The sequence below is a fragment of the Trichosurus vulpecula genome, chromosome 8 (genome assembly GCF_011100635.1).
Source record: "Trichosurus vulpecula isolate mTriVul1 chromosome 8, mTriVul1.pri, whole genome shotgun sequence".
Classification (NCBI taxonomy): domain Eukaryota; kingdom Metazoa; phylum Chordata; class Mammalia; order Diprotodontia; family Phalangeridae; genus Trichosurus; species Trichosurus vulpecula.
Window position 1 is genome coordinate 198,832,135 of NC_050580.1, and position 20,763 is coordinate 198,852,897.

General features: G+C 37.0%; 1 protein-coding gene across 4 annotated transcripts in view; it reads right to left on the bottom strand.

Annotated features, from left to right (window-relative positions):
* FRMD5 (FERM domain containing 5) overlaps positions 1-20,763 on the bottom strand; it is a 373,795-nt gene that overhangs the window by 322,232 nt on the left and 30,800 nt on the right. The window lies entirely within an intron of this gene.

Genomic DNA, 20,763 nt, shown 5'->3' on the forward strand with positions numbered 1-20,763 from the left:
ATAAGTAGTGGGATCAGGCTAGTGAGTGGCTGTCACACTTACAATTTGGACAAGCTAGGGAGACCCAGTCTCAAAAACAAACAAAAAATGTAGGGAATAGAATAGATGAATTTCAGCCTCTAACCCTACGATCATGTGATCTTTGAGATTCTTTCCAGCTCTAGAATCTATCAAGGAAAACAGATGATAGAAGGTAGAACTTTCCAATTCTACTTTGCTTCTGTTATCTATTATCCCAGTCACTTTAAGCAGCTATCATTTGTACATATCCTTTATACATCTGTGTAGACATACACATAATAGCAGCTATCCTTTCTCTGTTCACCTTGCTCCACACCCCACACCCCCATCTCAGTGCTGCCTTTAAATAAACCCCACATCCTTTAGGTTGTCCTTAACATTAACAAAAATAATCATATTACACACGCAAGAAAAATCCTTAACATCTCATATTGTACATTTCCGCAGGGGTATAGAACCACATAAATTATCAAACAAAACTTTCCATTGCCCTTTAGGTTTCCCTAGAATTGTGATTCTTGGTGCTTTGAGGTTTATAGACATCTAACATTACCAAAACATCGGTGTTGAAACAACAAATAAGGGGCAGCTTAGAATGATAGAAAACAAAACACAATTTCTCAAATTCAATGCAGTTCGAATATCTTATTCAATTCTGGGTCCAGTCACTGTCCACCAACATTACCTGTCCAAGATATACACGTACTGATGGACTAAATGGTTTTGTTTGTCAACCCGGATGCCATAATGTGGGCATAAACTGTCTTTTCAGCACAAGATTGAAACCAAGTATTTCCAGGTCAAAATCTCAGAGGGAATATAAAATTCAGCAGTCACATTCCTCTTGACAAAAGGACCTGGCAATATTTGTTAGGTCATAAAAGCAGGGCTACTCTGAACTCAGTTTCTTGAATAATCAGCTATGCACAATAGACAAAGGCAACAACGCAAATTAGGAAACAGCCTTTTTGCCTTTTCTATTATTATTTATGATACCACTAATTTAGCTGACTAGTCAAATACTTATTTCTCTGAAATTAAGTGTTACTTAAAAGGATAATATTATCTCAGAGTTAGAAGGGATCTCAGAGGCCATCTAAGCCAACCCAGAGAAGAAATAATCCGGCCCTTTCTTAAGACCTCTAGTGAAAAGGTACCTACCACCCAAAACAGACCATTCCACTTTTGCACAGTTCTTATTGTTAAGAAGCTTTCTTTTCTCGCATCATAGAGCTAAAATTTGTCACTGTAACTTCCACGCATCTCTCCTATCTCTGGTCTCAGGTTCCAGGCAGAACAAGTACTCTACTACGTGATAAACCTTTAAATACTTAAACACAACTGTCATGTATCCATTGCCATCCCTCACTGCAAACCGTCCTTTCTCCAAGTAAAATATCCTTGGTTCCATTAACTTATCTTCATATTGAGTAAGTTTAAGGCCTTTCACCAACCTGGTTACCACTCTTCTGGATAAGCTTCAGCTTATCAATGCCCTTCCTAAAATCTGGTGCCCAGAAAGGAACATAATACTCCAGACGCAGTTTGAGTACTCTAGCCATTCAACCAATTGTGCATCTACCAAAGTGTACTATTTTCCATTACTTCACCTTTACAGGCTAGTCTCCCATTCTGGAACTCTCTCTTTCCTCTTTTCCATCTTCTGGCTTTCCTGGCTTCCTTAAAGTCTCAGCTAAAGTCCCACCTGCAAGAAGCCCTTCCTAGTCTTCTATAGTCTTAGGGTATCTTCCCTCTGCAATTATCTCCAATTTATCTTGAATATGTCTTATTTATACAAAATTTGCATGCTGCCTTTGCCATTAGACTGTGAGTTCCTTGAAAGCTGGGATGGGGTTGGGTATTTTCTTTTTGTTTTCATTTTTGTTTTGCCTTTCTTTGTATCCCCAATGCTTAGCAGAGTGCCTGCCACACAGCAAGTGCTTAATACATGTTTGTTGGACTTGATTTGATTTTTCCATGCCACCTACATTTCTATCTTCCTTTACTCCCTCAGGTCCTGGGGCTCTGATAGGTGGACTTCTGTCTTATCTTGCCCAGAACCAGTCCTCCACTTCACTTCCAAACCATACTGTTGCATTAGTTAGCCCCAACTTTTCTAAATCTTATTTATGTTTTGTCTTCCCCATTATAATGTAAGCTTCTTGAGGACAGGAGATGTCTTGCTTGCTTTTATCTATATCCGAATGTTTAGCACAGTGTCTGGTACATGGTAAACACAATAAATGTTTTTTCATTCATTCATTCAAGAATAGCATGAAAGATTTAAATACTTTGCTAAAATCTAGGCAAACTATAATACTCCTCTGATCTGATAGTTTAGTAACTATCAAAAAATAAAATAAGGTTAGTGTGCTATAACCTGCTTTTTAAAAAACAATTGTTTGATCTAAGACAATTCCAAAGGACTTATGATGAAAAATGCTATCCATCATCAAAGAAAGAACTGATGGAGACTGAATGCAGATCAAAGCATACTTTTTCTTTATTTTCTTCATCTTTCTTGGTTTTTTTCTGGAGGAGATCTGTTTTCTTTCACAATATGACTAAGGTTAAAAATATATTTTGCATGACCGAACATTAGTATAACCTATCAAATCTCTTGCCTTCTCAGTGGGGTGGGGTGGGGGGAGAAGGAGGGAGAGAATCTGGAACTCAAAAAAATTTTTAAATGAATGTTAAATATTGTTTTGCATGTAATTGGGGGGAATAAAATATTAGATCATTTTTAAAACAGGAAAAAATAAAAAGCAATAGTTTTCTTTTATTTTTTTTAAATTAAAAAATTTTAAGTTTTCCTGTCACCACTTTGGTCATTTCCAGAATATATCTCTTTCCCCATATAATCACATTCTTTGTAGTTCAAAAATAATTCTCCTGGGTAGAGAAAACATTTTTTTAAAGAAAGAGTTCAGACATCTCTGCTTTCTCCCTTTGTCTGTTATCATCCCAAGCATCTAAGCTATTCTTTGATTTTTCTCTTTTGCCCAATATAGCTCTCAAATCCCTGTTGAGTCCTTAGCTTTCCTTACTGGTCTCAGCTTATTCTGCAATCTAATTCTCCTGATATTGTTTTTTACAAGACAGCACCATACTCCTGGTATCTATCCTCCATTACCTGCCATCGCTTCTCTCTTTTGTTTAGGCCCTTTTAAAAAATCTAATTTGATTGGTGAATTCCCTATTGTAATGGCAAGCAAAGTGGGATTTTTGCTGGATTGAATGTGCATTGAGTTCTAGCCAATCAGATATCCATGAGTTTTAGCCAATCAGAGACTTGTATATGGATTGAGTACTAGACAATCAGATGTGTATGAATTCTAGCCAATCAGAGATTTGAGTTCTAGCCAATCAGATACCAGCTAGAACTGTATATAAGGAGAGCCCAGAGTGTGAGAGAAGCAGTGATCTAGAGGGCATCGAAGAGAAGACACCAAGAGAGAGCTACCAGCGTTGAGAAGAGAGACTGAGAGACAGCTAGCGTCGAGATAGCTCCCAGCGATGAGAAGAGAAGAATGAAGAGAAGAGACAAAGAAGAATGAGCTGTGAGTGTTGAGCTTAGAGGAAACCTAAAAGAGCTGGGAAGAGCCCTCTGAGAGCAAAGAGAAGACATTTGATGGCAGAGACTTACTGAAAGAGCCTCCAAACTTTGAAGGAGAGTGGAGCTATGTAGTAGCAATTTAGATTTGAAGATCTTTCCCAACCATTAAAAGCCACGTGACCTGCTTAAGTCACAGGAAGCCTAAGTTACATGTGGTGGGAGGAGATTCCTGACAGGAAAAGGAAGTTATGTCACAGGAAATGCAAAGAGAGAGAGAGAGAGAGAGAGAGAGAGAGAGAGAGAGAGAGAGAAGGAGAGAGAGAGAGAAGGAGAGAGAGAGAAGGAGAGAGAGAGAGAGAAGGAGAGAGAGAGAGAAGGAGAGAGAGCAGTTATGGTGGCTAATGGCTGCTAATGGCCACCCTCATGGTTGTTAGAACTGAACAGGTTGTGACTTAGCTGTACTGTGAGTTTGTCTTTGGGAAGACCCCAGCCGGGGGTCAGAGAGGTTTTGGGATGGCCAGGCTCCAGGTTGTAATATTGTGTGTGGAATGTTTTACTGCTGTGATAGACTGGATAAATGGCTTGTGGGATATGGTTCTCTGGTGTCTGAATAAATGGTTTACTACTTCTACCTTCTATGTGGAGAGTCTCATATACTTCGCGATACAGAACTACATAGGCATTTTGACAATTATCATCTACATCTTTATTATTGCCTTACTGTTACAAGCTGTAGGGCAGAGACCTGCCCACGGGAAGGAGGCTTAGCTTAAGCCCATTTTGAGAACTGTTAAAGTGAACTGAGCTGTTAATACAGAGCCTCTGGACTTTGGAGGTGAATTGCGATGGTGGTATTGGTTGTGTATGTTGCTGCCCTGTTAAGCTTCATTTTCCCAATTCTACCCATGTTAATCAGCTATCACACAGCCCAGTACAGTGCCGTACAAAGAGCAGATATTGAATGAGTAGGTTTTTTGAAAACCATTAAATCAACTCCATTTTCTTCCAGTAGAGTTCAGTAGTAACATGACATTATCTGTCTATCCATCTACTTATTTCTCTATAGACTATATGTATATCTTAATTTGCTAGAATGCATTTATTTTGCATATCAAGGACATGCATATGAAAGATTCAGGGAACTAAGGTATAATCTATATTGGGTGAAATGGTTCAAATTTAAAATTTATGACTTGGAATGTATCAGAATGAGGCAAACAGTGGCCTAGCATAGAAACCTACAACATGGTAGGAGAGTAATAACACTCCCAACACCAACTCCATTCCTGCTCTCAAGGAACTCAGTGAAGACAACATGCAAACTATGTATAAATAAGATATATACAAGATAAATTGGAGATGATGGTGGAGAGAAAATCCTAAGACTGTATTGACTTAAACTAAGGATCAAGACGTTTTTCTTCACCTTCAAAATCTTCCTGCTGAGAAATGGGCTAATGTATAGCATAATACCATATTGTTGTTTGGTCATTTCAGTGGTGTCTGACTTTTCATAACATTTGGGGTTTTCTCAGTACAGCTACTAGAGTGTTTTGCCATTTCCTTCTCCAGCTCATTTTACAGATAAGGAAACTGAGCCAAACTGGGTTACATGACTGGCTCAAGGTCAAGCAGCTAGTAAGTGTCTAGATGAGTCTTCCTGACTCCAGGCCCAGCACTTTATCCACTGCGCCCCTTGGCTGCCCATAATTTTCCTGGAAAGTTTAAAATTCTTTCCTTTATATAGGTTAAGATGTATCAATGCATAAGTACATGATTATCTGAACTATATTTTCATTAGACGATACGTATCTGCCTGATGTTCAGTATTTAGCATCTACACAGTATTCTAACATGCTTAATGATACCAGCCACATTCTATTACAATGAAAACTACAACAAATATCAGTAGATAGACGAAAGCATGATTCAGCAAATAAAAGCAAGCAAGACAGTCCTTGATCTCTCAAGATTTCTACATTCTAAAGGGGGAAGATAACATATAAAGGGGAGCCGGAAAGAAGTAAAGTTAGGGAGAGGTAATACACTGAGGATGGCATCACTAGAGATGTTGGAGACATGCTATGGAGACCTGGAAGTGAGCAAATTAAACCCAAAGTGGGCCTAACAAAAGCCAGGATGGTTCCTGGAGTAGAGTCCAATTTTCCAAGAGTAGAGGAAGTGGAATGATGAACCAAGTTAGAAATGAAATAACAATCCAAAACAGGACCCTTCACAGTCCCTGCTAAACACGTCACTCCTTACTTTCCTCTTTCTGTTGAGGAAATTCTTCCAGAGGCTTCCAACCTCAGAGTTACACTTGACTCTTCCTTCTCCCTTCCTTCATATCCAATCAGCTGCTTAATTTTATAGACTTTACGTCTACAACAGGCCTAGCACCTGTCCCATCCCCTCTACCCACACTACTACCAGCCTGGTTTAGGCCCTCATTACTTCTCACTTCACCTGTTACAATGGCCTACTTATTTCCTCTGCATCTAGTCTCTCCTCCCTCCAACCCATTCTCATACAGTTGCCAAAATAATCTTCCAAAAGCACAATTCTATCTAAGTCACCCCCTTACTCAAAATCTTAAGTAGATTCCTATTGCCCATAAGATAAATAGAAATTTCTCATACTGGTATTTAAGACTCTTTACAATCTGACTCGAGCTTATGTTTTATGGACTTATTTATTATCATTTTCTTCAAATATTCTAGGTACCAGTCAAACTCTATTAGATTTTCTCCAAAATTGCTTCTTTATCTCCTGCCATCTTGCCTTTGTACAAAGTGATGTGAAATTTCTATAAAGAATTGTGCTTCTGGAAGATTATTTTGTATCCCAAAGAAATCATAGAAAAGGGAAAAGGACTTATTTGTACAAAAATATTTACAGCAGCTCTCTTTGTGGTGGCAAAGAATTGGAAAATGAGAGGAAAAATCCATCAATTAGGGAATGGCTGAACAAGTTGTGGTATGTGCTTGTGACAAATTAACATTGTGCTGTAAGAAATGATGAGTAGGATAGTTTCAGAAAAGCCTGGGAAGTCTCATATGAATGGATGCAAAGTGAAGTGAGCATAGTAACAGTGTTGCATAGTAACAGCAACATTGTAACAATGATTAACTGTGAAAGACTTAGCTACTCTGATCAAGACAATGATCCAAGACAATTTCAAAGGACCATGATGAAGAATTCTATCCACCTCCAGAGAGAAAACTGCTGAACTCTTGAGTGCAGACTGAAGCATATTTTCTCTCTTTTTCTATTTTTCTTGTTTGCATGTTTTCTTTTGCAACATGGCTAATATGGAACTAGTTTTGCATGACTTCACATGTATAATTTATATATAATTTATATAATAATTGCTTGCCTTCTCAAGGGACGGAGCAAAAAGGAGGGAAAGAATTTGAAGCCTAAAATGCTTAAAACTGAATGTCAAAAAATTTAATGTAATTGGGGAATATTTAACAAAATATATTCAAATAAAAATGTTCTTTTTTTAAATCAGCATAAGACACTTAAGGTACAGCCACCTTTAAAGTTTAGCTTCTCTACTGGCTGCCAAGAGTTTAAAAGTGTAAATACAGAAGACATTTTGCAGCTATAACATCTGTAGTATTTCCACATCTGTGATATATACTGAGGTTTCAGAGTTACTTCTTTGTAAACGAGTATCACTTGATTATGTGAAAGGCCTCATGTATTTCTATATCACTGATATCCTGAGAGCAGAACTGGCAAGCTACTTTCTTCAGAAGTATTTTCCTCTAAAAAATACACAAGTTTAGGGGCAGGTAGGTGCTGCAGGGGGTAGAGTACTAGCCCTGGAGTCAGGAGGACCTGAGTTCAAATTTGACCTCACACACGACACACTAGCTGTGTGACCTTGGGCAAGTCACAACTCCAATTGCCTTGCCTTCCCCCCTCAAAAAATACATAAGTTTAGACCTGTATTTACTAAGTTAAGTCAGCAAAACTATTATCTGCCCCATTCAGATAATCCAGAAACTTAATATTAGAGTAGCTGCTAAGCATAACAACAAAAGGACCCTTAAGTACGCTTGTTTTTAAATGTCTTATGCCAGGATTTTCAGAGTAAAGAGACAATTTGTTATATTAATATACATATAATATGTATAATATACTATATGTAATATGCATATTACATATATAAGGTCATAGCTTCATCTACCCCATGTATGAATTAAGCCAGAAATCTCAGCAGAAGCTATTTTAAAAAGATAAACAGGCTGTTTTGGCCAATGTTTACGTTAGGGCACACACAAAAAGGAAAGAACTTGACACTCAGCAAATTCAAAGAGTCCTGAATAGGTACATTTATACCAGAAAGTCAATGTAAGTGTTGAAAATGTAAGCTCCCAGAATCCAGTGTGAAAAACTACTGCTAAGTAATTTACATCATAAACTATAAGTCCAAAATGGCACTAGCTCTACAATATGCAAATGTACGGTCTAATTTCATTTTAAATTACTGTCACTTCCTTTCACTAGAATCCAAAATAGAGAAGAAAATGAAAGAGCTCAATTCAGGAGCTGAAAGAGGGGAAAAAAATGCTGGGAACTTCAATCAGATCTGCATGAGTCATGTTGTGTCAATTGCATATTCCTGATTTCGAGTCTTTAAAAAAAGAAAACTCAAGGACCCTTCAAACTACATTCAAATCATATGCCTGATTAGACAATTGATTCACTTTACTGAGCATTTTTTTTATTGCTTGATTCTGATCTCATGTTCTCAACCACCACAGCAAATATGTTTGCACAGGGTAAAGAAATGATGAAGATTGACCTTTTCAGTTCAACAGCTGGCCAAGCTGAAATTTAAATGGCATGTCAGAATTTTATTTCACTAATTTGATGTAAAATCAAAGGCTCGATGATGACAGGCATTCAGATCTTACTTTATTCTAGAAATTTCAGATACCCTCTTGTATTTCTTTAACTTTTAAAATATGATAAATACAACCATCTCACACCAAAATGAAGTATAACCAGAAATGAGACATGAATTGCTACTGGGATAGAAGTAGTAGCAGCTCTTTCCTTTTAGAATTGTTCTCATCTATTTTGCTGTTTATAGAAAAATTGAACATAAGGAAAAAGAAGAGACATCTGTGCCCTCAAGCCCTACCTAACTCCTTGATTCATTCCAATGTCTTGTTTCTGGTTTCCTATCCAATAACATAATGAGAGACATATTTCTTTCTTCCTTTCCTACCTCACAACCTGGCAAATATGCAGCATTCCCAAGTATAATCACAGAATTTGTCTAAAACTAGCTTGCAGACAGATTATTTTAAATCTATAGTCCCACATTTTTAGTCTTTAAATAAGTATACCCCTCAGACACCTCTCCATATACTCTATACTTCTGGCCATGTCCAGCCTTTCCTCTTGTTCTACAAATCATGAAGCTTCCAAAATTACATGCCTAGACCAACGCTCAAATACCAACCTCTATGAATGACTAACAAAAAAAGGAAAAAAGATTTAATCAAATTCTTTTAGACCAGTAGTCTGATTTTCATTAAGCCTTGGGCAGAAGAGGAAGTACTGCATACAACTCTGGCACAGATTTGGGATGATGTGAACCAATAAGCTGAATAAGGAGCTTACTGGTAAGAACAAAATGAAAAGGTGATGTCACAAGCCGTGGTGGTCGGCTTCACCGTAGGCTCTAGCATGTGGCACATCAAAGAAATCAAGTCTCATTCCTTAAGAGATGGTTCTGGTTGAAAATGGGAAAATTGGGAGTAATACAGATTCAGACTTTGCCAAGTTAAATTTTACACTTATCTTTAACCACTGAGTTTCTAATCTAGAGACATTTTCTGATACAAAGTCTTATGGACTCTTGGGAGTTAGGACAGGGCCTTTTCATGTCTACTTTTGCATAACAGTTCACCCACAACAATTATTCATGCTTTTGCTATTATTTATACTTTGCTCTTAGCAGCCTGTGCAGGAAGTCTTTGCCTGTAAACAGTGCTTCCCCTTGTTTGATGATTTGCCAAGTATTGTACAAAAAATGTATATAATACCTTGTACAAATGAATAAAAAGCTACTACTAGGCCTTATATGATTAAAAGGGAGTAAACTGATCACCGTTGGGAGCTGTATTAATGGTGCCATGTACATAGAGTTCCCTGGAAGAGGCAGGTGATTTCCTAAGCGGCATCTTAGTGGCATGAAAGAATTAATGCATCTCTAATAAATAAAATGCAAACTCTTCCATCAGTAGAATCAGGTACCCTATTTTAATTTTCTTTTTTCTTCTACATGGAAAAGTGTATGTCCTTACTTGGGACAACTCTAAATGCAGGTAGTATACATCTTCCTAGCAAAATGTATAGTATCTCAAGTGCCCAATAAGAATCTCCTCTGCCCACACTGATCCTTGAATTTAAGTTGTGAACAGGTAACAACACTCCATGAGCAATCAACTATAATGTCTGAACACCTGTCAAAGGAATTTGCTGTTATAATCAAAACTTTCAACAAAGTTAACCCAACATCATATCTAATGATATGGTATAATTGTTGTCAGTAAAGCAAGGTGGTGCAAGTAGATAGAGCACTGGGCCCGGAGACAGGAAGACCTGAGTTCAAATCCAGCCTTAGCCTAGCAGTGTGACCCTAGACAAGTCATTTAACCCTGTTTGCCTCAGTTTCCTCATCTGTAAAATGAGCTGGAAAGGAAAATGGCAAACCACTCCAGTATCTTGGCCAAGAAAACCCCAAACGGGGTCACAAAAAGTCAGATACGACTGAAAAATGACTCAACAACAACAAATAACTGTTACCAACTCACAACCTCCTTAAACCTCAATTTCCTCATCTGTAAAGTGAGGCACTTGGCCTAGGTTACTTCTGAAATCCCTTCTCATTTCAGATCTCTTTGTCTAGTCACCTTGGGTAAATCACTTGATGAGACAGTCAACCAGCATTTATTAAGAGCCACCATGAATGTGGTAGGCACTGTGCTAAGTACTGGGAAGATGAAGAAAGACAAAAAAATAGTCCCTTCTCTCAAATTCTTTCCAATTCTATTAGTGTAATTATAACCTAGGCAATCCAGCAGTTGCTACAGTCACTCTTCTCTACTAAATATACCAGTTTTAATAACATTTTTGGTACATCAAAGTTTAAGGGGGCAAGGGTTGCTCCAGGGAGCTCCAGATCAACTTGATACATTCCCCAACTGAATGTGATGTGCTTACAGTGCTTGGTCCTTTGTTTAGAGGCATCTCAGGGATTAAAAAAATTTTCTTGTCCATTAGTCAATCCTTTGGTGATAAGCATCTCCAAATTTAGCCAGGCTGGACATGTAGACCATCACTGGGACTCACTGAAAGTTTTTCCAGCATGAAAGGACCTTCTAGAACTTACATTCTACTGGAATCAGCTTAACTATGGGGCAGCGAGGTGGTACAGAGGATGGAGGGCTGGACCTGAGATCAGGAAGAACAGAGTTCAAATCCAGCCATAGACATTTAGGAGCTGTGACCCTGGACAAGTCACCTGACCTCTGCCTCCGTTTCCTCATCTGTAAAATTGGGATAATAATAGTACCTGTTTCCCAGAGCTGTTGTGAAGACCAAATGAGATAATAATCGGAAAGTGCTTAGAACTGCTATATAAATGTTAGTATATTATTACTGTTAGTAATCCTAGGGTGACCTCTAGATCATAATGCAGATTCCAAAGAAACATAAGATGACATTCTCACCCTATCCCATTGCAGAGGTTCACAAGTGTTTAGACTTGTTTTTTATCAGTTATGCTGATTTTCTTCTTCCTTTTTTCCTCTTTAAAAATATTCTTTGTATAGGAAATTGGGGGGACGTCCATCAAACGGCTGAACAAGTTGTGGTATATGAATGTTGTAAAATACTACTGCGCTATAAGAAATGATGAGCAGGCAGATTTCAGAAAAATCTGGAAAGATTTACGTGAACTGATGCAAAATGAAGTGAGGAGAAACAGAACGTTGTATACAGTAACAGCAATGTTATACAATGATTAACTACGAATGACTTAGCTCTTTTCTGCTAACCAAGGCAATTCCAAAGGACTCATGATAGAAAATGCTATCCACACCCAGAGAAAGAACTATGAGTCTGAATGCAGATCAAAGAATACTATTTTCACTATCTTTACTTTTTCATGATTTTTTTTCCTTTTCATTTGTTTCTTCTTTCAAAACATGATTAATATGGAAGTATGTTACATGACTGCACATATAGATAACCTATATCAAATTGTTTACCATTTTAGGAATGGGGGAGGAAGGAAGGGAGAAAATTTGGAACTCAAAATTTTTTAAATGAATGTTAAAATTGTCATGTTTACATGTAATTGGAAAAAAATAAAATACTACTTTTAGAACATTCTTTGTTACATAAGCTGCCTCTCTGGGAGGAAGATAATACTTGAAGAAATTGTGGTATGGTTAAAAATAAAAAGACATCAATAAAAATTTATTTGGAAAACAAAAAAACTAGACTAAGCAAAAGCCTAATATTTTACTGGAACCAAAATCACAATTCAACATTTACGGTCTTTTGGGGGGCGGGGCAGAGCAATTGGGGTTAAGTGACTTGCCCAAGGTCACACAGCTAGTACACGTGTCAAGTGTCTGAGACCGCATTTGAACTCAGGTCTTCCTGACTCCAGAGCTGGTGCTCTATCACTGCGCCACCTAGCTGCCCCCAAACATTTACAATCTTACCAAGAATTAAGTTGTAAACAGATAACAATACTACATGAGTAATCACTACAATGTATGAACATACATAAATGAAATTTGCTGTTATGATAAAAAACTTTCAACAAAGTTAATCCAATATCACATTTAATAATATGGTATAACTGTTATCAAGTCACAATCTTGCACAATTCTTGCCAGAATAAATTACCTTTGGCTACATTTAAGATATTCACCTATGAAAAGCTTTTTAAGCCATTTGAAATATCCTTCTACAAGAAATAGTGAAAAAGATGGACTCGCAGAAGCTTGGGAAGACTTGTATGAACTAATGCAGAGTGAGGTAAGCAGACCCACGAGAACAATTTATACAACGGCTGAAACACTATAAAGAAAACTAAAAGGCTTTAAGAACTCTGATCCATGCAATAAGCAACTATGGCTCTAGAGGGCCAACAAAGCAAACTTCCCACATCATGAGAGAGGTCATGGACTCAAGATGTTGAAGGAGACATATGTTTTTAAACATGACCAATGTGTGGATTTGTTTTGCTTACGTATGCATATTTGTTACAATGGAGGGCCTTTTAAAAACTTAGAAAAGGAAGAAAAATGAGTCACTGAAGCATTTTATTAAAATGTACAGAAGAGAAGGAAGTTCAGAGGAAGATAGAGACACACAGGACAGCTTTGAAAGTAATATGATGAATTTATTATATACGTGTAAAAAAGTAAGCTATACTAAGAGATTTGAAGTTTCATAAATAATATTTTTCTGTTATTTGTATATGAAAATACTAATTAGTGTTTGTTAAGAATGAGAAAATATTAAAATTATTTGAAAAATAAAATATCTTTCTTTTCTACTGTTATTCTTGACATTCATATTTTATGAGGAAAACTGTGATTGCAACAGGTTGGTTCTTCTTTTATACATACTCTCTCTTCTCCTTCTAGGCACCCTCCATTTTCTAGAATATTCTATGCAAGGAAACATCCATGTTAGAAATGTCTGGCTTTCTATAAAATCAACTGAAATATCACAGTGAAATCACAATAGAAATATCAATAGGAAATACCTTTTCCCTGTAAAACCTCTAGCCCTTAAGTGCCTGATGGATGGGGTTGAAAAGAGTCACAGCCCATCAAAACCAAGAAGAATGGCAAGAGCTTAGTGTAATGACATGACATGCCAACCCAAGGAGAAGCATCTCCCAGGATCACCATGAATACCCTACTCCTACTGCAAGTCCACTGTGCCTTGGTGATATTCCTGACTGAATCCTTCCACGTTCTCCCCCTTAAACTACTTTGGAGGAGTCAGCTGTCATCCTGGTTGGGGGAAAGGAGGATGCTTCCTAGTGCCCTTCCCTTACCTCCTTTTTTCATATTCCCTTCCTTGTGCAGCTCAAGTCAAGCCGCATAGCCTTACTCTGTGTGAATTAATGCAATGTCAAACAGATGCCTATTGTTTTTCATTGAACAGCTGGTCTAGTTCTTCTGTAAAGCATCCTTTTTAAGTTTCAGGGCTATTACAAAGGACTGGAAGTAATAACAGTATTTGAGACTTGACCCTATGATGAAACTAAATCAATAATAAATTTAGTATTTTCAACTGTTTTGATGATATACCAATTTATCATATTGATCATGTTATCAAATGTGATTGTAAATGTTTCTAAAATAGCAATAGCAACTATGCAGTAATCCAATTATACATGTAATCTCAGTGAATTATATAGTCCTTACCCTGGCCTTGAAAACTTGGGCTAACTCAATCACTCAATGAATGGTTATTGAGCACAAGGAAATGTGCTTGGTTCTGTGGAGGGATGGGGTGTGTGTATGGGAGGATGGACAAATGAGGTACATGACCTATCCTCAAGAAACCTAGAGTCTCATAAACATGAAATAATAAATGTCTAACTAACGGACAATTTTGAGCAAATTTATTCAGCTTTTTGTCACTACCTGATATATTTATTCTTTCCTACATACACACTATTTCTCCAATTAGACTGTAAATTCTTTGAAGGACAAAAAGTTCACCTTACACCTGTATCTCCTAGTACACAGAACACTGCCTTACATAGTAGGTGTTCAATAAATATTTGTTGATTGTCTGGTGGTCTGAAGAGTTCTAAGTCATAGTTTCACAGATCTAGACCTAGAAAGGATCTCAAAGGCCGTGTGGTCCAATGCATTTATTTTATAGATGAGGAAACTGAGACCCAAGGGAAGTAAACTGATTTACCCAAAATCGCACAGATCATAAGTGGAATTCTTTGGAAAATATCCTGTCAACTCTTCTGTCAAATGCCAATCTTCAGTTTACTCTATAGTGGTTGTTTCAGAATACTGTTTGGTATTCATTGTATAATGAGAAGTAGCTCTCAAATAGCCTCAATTCCAAAAAAAGACTAGAAGGCTTCTGTAAGTCTTCACTCTCCCTATCACCCCATATGTAAACATGCAGAAAGTATAGCCGGTTTTCTGTGCTGTTATAAGCAACTATAATTTAGGTTTTGTTTTCCATTTTCAGAAGTTATTGAAGAAATGCATCATAGCTCTGGGCTTATTTATCCAAGGTTGATAAAAGGACTGGGTATAAAGAATGCTATCACTTCCTTTCAGATCACCATCTGAGGGATTCAGCAAAAGTGTTATCTGATTAAAAGGTTAAAAGTGGAAGAAGTTTAATGATGTTTTAACACGGGATTTTATATTTTCCAAAGCTCTTTCTCATTTGATCCTCACCATCACACTCTAAGAGGCAAAGAAGTATAATGACTGCCATTTTAGAGATGAGACCCATAGTGGGTAAAGTGGGTAAATAAATTAACTGCCCAGGATCACATAAGTCATCACACACACACACACACACACACATACATACACACACACACACACAAAAACACACACATACACACACACACACACACACACACGCCTAAAACTCAGGTCTCCTCAAGTGTGCTTTCCTTTCCACTACTCCCCAATCCTAGTATTTCAAAAAGTAATTATGTCCTAGTAAAGAATAACACCTGGAACAGATAAAGTATTTACAAAATGTAAATCAAGTCAAAAGGTCTAAGACTTGTACTACTGAACACTTGCATATCAAAAAAAGGATGAGGAAGCTACAATCATATAATAAACCTAACCATAACTGTGAAGCTAATTACAATTTCACCAACCTTGAAAGGAAATAGCTTTACCAAGATTTAGGGAAGATTTAGCATTCTGGATGATAGCCATCTTTGGATTTACAGGAGAGATTCAGTCAGATAAAAATTCTCTGCATTTTTATTCCAAGTTCATTACTGAATTGGTTACAAAGGTCAAACACTGGTGGAGGATACTTAGCCTTTCAGGAAAACATTGGCTATGATAAAATCCAAAAAGCTGATATAATTATGTTGGGAAAAAATAAAGCAAAAGTCTGGTGAGCTCTTATTAACAGTAATTGCCCATCCCAGTCTTGGAGAACTGATGAAGAGATATTCTTCCCTCCTCTCAGTAGAAGGTGCATGCTATGAATGCAGAATATTATATCAGATAATTTACTGTGTCATTTGGTTTTACTTAAAAGGTTTTTTTGTCACAAAGGAGAATTCTATTGAGGGTGGAAAAATCGTTATGGTGAAATGATTTCAGCATAAAAGCAAGAAAAACTGTATAAGTCATTGTCTACTTGGACACTAAAAACAAAAATTGAAAAGCAATTACTTAAATGCCCAAGAATTTAAAAGAAGAAAATAAATTAAAAAATTCTAGAATATGCCACTTTATTTTGCAACCAGTAGTAAACACAGCATCAAACTTCTCAAAATGCCCTTATGTCTTTACCATTCGCTTGGCCTAACTCTAATTTACTATCTTGTAAGAGGAAGCATCACACAGTGGATAGGGAGCTGGTCTGGAATCCAGGAAGACCTAGGTTCAAGATTTGTCTCTGAGACATACTGGCCATGTGATCCTAGGTCAGTCATTTAACTTCTAAGTACTCCAAGGCAACTCTCTAAGAATATAATTTGCATTCAGTCACAACCATTTCTTTATGATCCTGTGGACCAACTGTCCATGGGGTTTTCTTGGCAAGGATATTGGAGTGGTTTGCCATTTCCTTCTCCATTTTAGGCAGGAGTTAAGTGACTTCCATAGGGCCATAAAACTATTAAGTGTCTGAGGTCAAATTTGAACTCTGGTCTTTCTGACTCCAGGCCCAGTGCTCTATCCTCTAGTCACCCAGCTGCCTCCTGACGTGCAGAGGTACCAAATGTTATTGGTTAAGGGAACTTCCTTGTCAGGAGTTCCTTATCCCTAACACAGGTCCAGTTCTTATCTCTATTCCTTTATTATTTGGTAACAACAACAACTGTATAAAATACAATGAAATCACAAGTCCCATTAAAAAGCCGCTGGTTTTGCTTTCATATATTTCTTGCTCTTCAAATTAGACAATAAGCTCCTTGAGGGCTGAAATCTTGTAAGATGTATTTCTATCACTTTGGGCCTAGAACAGTTTCTCCAAGAGCACTTGATAAATGTTTGCTGATTAATTTTCCACTATCATACTCGCATTTCTACTTCTGAAAGATAGACATACCACATTTTCAGAATGAGATAAAATTAGAAATAAATAACAAAAAGTTATGTGTGCCTGACACTAGAAATCTAAAAATACTGTTAAAAATGACATCTGAGACAGGGAGGAAATTTGGAATATAACAGAATATTTTTAAAAGAGACACTGAAACTAACCTGAATGAAAAAAACTTTGCCTTCCAAGAACTTACCTTATTAAGGAAGATGTTCACAAGACCAAAAAAAATTTTTCTCAAACTTAAGATACTTATCTTTTCCTTTTATAAAAAATTACAAAATCAGAAGTTTCTTCTGAATTTTTCCTTAAGCTTTATGTTTTTTTAAATTTAACAAAGGAAATTAGTAAATAGAGACCAAGGAAACTGGAGTCTGACAACACTGGCAGGAAGGGAGTAAGGATGAACAAAAGAGGGAGAATTAGTGAAGACGGCAATGATAAACAAGTGAGGAGTGACAAAGTTCAGAAGGGAGATTTCTCTTGGCCTGTCAGATTGGCTATCCTGTAAAGGGGCACTGTGCTGAGGGAGCAGCATAAAAATGGATCAGAGGTCTGAACAACTTTCCCCTGTCAGATGAAAGTGAGAGAAAATAGGAGTAGGAAGAAATAGATGATGACGTCTGTCAACATTTCATTTGGTTCATACTAATGAAGTGCACTCGATAGTAATTGCATTCACCATCTCTAATCATCTGCATGCTTTCTCCATATGGTAAGAAGAGTAACCCTGTTAAGGATCTTAATGCAGTCACGACAGAGAAAAGTATCTTACCTTTCCTTGAGAATATACTCTCACTATGCAGCCAGCAACATGTGTTCTTGGATTTCAAATAAGGCAATGGAGAGGAATCCTTCATTTCAGAGGAATAAACAAGGTAGAAGAGGCACCAAGGTAGCACTGTGTATCTCAAAAATTTTTTACCTGTATGAAAATCCATAAACCTAATGGAGGAATGCAGAAGAATCTGGTTTGGGGCACAATGGCAATAGCTGATATTTACTGAGATTTTTAAGGTTTGCAAAGCATTTTACATTTTATTTCATTTGATTCTCACAACAACCCTATTAGATAAGTACTATAATTAAGACAAGAATTTGGGATTTCATTGGTATAGTGAATTCCTGGATGACCAAACTTCCTATACAAAAGCAGGTCCATCCCTCCTCTGCAACTTAGGAGTCACAGAGAATTGCCAGTGTTGATACCAACTGGTATCAAACTCAAATAGAAAAGGGGGCCACTAAACCATACAGAAAGGATCCTTGCAGACAGTATATTCACTTAATTTTAAAATGTAGCGTTATCCATATTTTATTGTATTTTTAAATGTATTTTGTTAAAGAGTTCCCAATTACATCTTAATCTGGTTCAGGCCATAATTGAGAGTGTTACAGAGCCAGGGGCTGCTTATTTGACACCTCTGGCCTACAGTACTAATGTTTTCAGTGACTTGCTCAGGGTCACACCCTGTATGCACCAGAGAAACTAATACATCATAGCCCTATTTTCCAAATTAGTAAACCAAGGCTCATCAAGTGATTTGTACAGGGTCATCCGGTAACTAATTGAATAAAGCAAGATTTATCTCTATGCTACTGATGGAAACACAGAAGCTGTACAGCAGCAGTGCGAGATTACCGGACCACAATGACAAGCTGAAGGGTCTGGATGAGCAGCTCCTGGTAAGGATTACAAAACTGGTACAAGGACAGGACAGAGCAGTTACAGGCAACTTCAAGTAGCTAGGATCATCTAGAAATCTCTCTCAAGGCAAATCAAAGTGGCTGATGTATTCTTTTTCAAAATATACTTGTAATTATTTCACTAAACATTTAAATTACATTGAAATTTTTAAATATTTTTTTAAATTTAAGTTCTAGATTCTCTCCCTCCAGTCTGCCCCTCCCCTACCCATTGAGAAGGCAAGCAGTATATCAATTATACATGTAAAGTCATGCAAAACATATTTCCATATTAATCATTCTGCAAAAGAAAAACACATGCAACACAAAACAAGAAAAATAAATAAAAAATAAAATAGAATAAAAATAATAAATAAACGTATGCTTCAATCTGCACTCAGACTTCATCGGTTCTCTCTTGGAAGGTGGATAGCATTTTTCATTACAGAGCCTTTAGAATTGTCTTGGATCATTGTCTTGACCAGAGTAGCTAAGTCTTTCACAGTTGATCAGCATTATAATATCACTTTACTATGGACAATGTTCTCCTGGTTTTCCTCATTTCACCTGGCATCAATTCATATGAGTATTTTTGGGTTTGTCTAAAGTCATCCTGCTCACCATTTCTTATAGTACAACTGTTATATTTTGATTTGTCTTGCTGACAATTTCACCTTTCAGAATGCAAAGAAAGCACATTAGGGAGTAACTTGATTGGTGAAATGGTAATGATGTGAACTTTAAATAGTAATAACTATGCCAATCTAACGTTCATTAATATATGAGGAAGACTGAACAAAGTTTGATACATACCCTAGGCCTTGGAAAAGCAAAGAGTTCAAAGAGAGAGCAGATAGCAAGCCTCAAACCTGTCGGTGAGTTACAGGGATGTCTACCCAAAGCATGTGAACGCTTCCCCTAGAAGAATGGGCAGATGAGAACAATTTGTTCCAGTGGCAATGATGGTGACTGAAGCAGGCTTTGTAGGATACTTAGAGTTTGGTCAGACATCAAGGACACCAAGGTCATCCAATGCATCCTGAGCCATCACCAGTCGTACTGACTTCTGTCGTGCCACTGGATTTCAACAACTCTGGAAGAGAGAGTGAGGCTGACAACTTTGTGCAACTCTGCCTCACTTAAATCCAATTCATGCACAAGTCAAGACATCGCCCCAAGATATCACTGGTCCTCTTCAAAAATGAAAAACAAACAACAGCAGGATCCCATGGCACAAGAGGGACAGGAAGGCATCCAAAACAAAATGCTAGAAACATACTCATCATTGATTCTGATCACAAAGAAAGGAAGAACTTATATAAAGAAATTGAGGTGATTCAACAAGATGCCCAAAGATAAATTCAGATTTTAAAATGACATGTGTAAGAGATGCAATTGAGAGTAGGTAACAAACAACAAATACAAAATAACAGGACAGTCCTTAAAAATAGCAACAGGGAAATCAAAGCTGGACAAAATTAAAGCAACTAAGAAGTAAAGTTGTAGACCTGTTTTAATATCATTGCATTAAATAATTCCTTATCAGAATAAGCGTCTGTTCTTCGAAATATAGAGTTAACACAACTATATATGACCAAAAACCATTTCTCAATGGATAAATGGTAAAAGGATATGAACAGTTTTCAAAAGAACTGTGAACTATTAACAATCATATGAAAGATTGCTTCAGATCATCAATAAGAAAACTGAAAATAAAAACAATTCTGAGATTGTACCTCACTCTCAGAAAATTGACAAAGATAACAAAAGATGAAAATAGTTAATAATGAGGGGGCTGCAGAAAGTCAGGTACATGAGGGCTCTGTTGGTGAAGTTATGAATTGGTTGAACAATTCTGGAAAGCAATTTAGAATTATACTAAAACAAAAGTTACTAAAATGCCCATACCCAGAAATCTTTCTGCTACATAGATATGCCAAGGAAGTCACAAATAGAAAGGTTTCATACACCAAAATATTTATAGCAACACTTTTTGTATTAGCAAAGAACTAAGATACAGTAGATGTCCATTGATCAGAGAAAAACTAAACAAAGCGTGGTACAAGAATGTAATGGAATATTGAGTGTCACATTTTAAAAACACCATTAACAAGTTGGAGCACATCCAGAGGAAGGCAATGGTAGAAGGGGACTTGGAA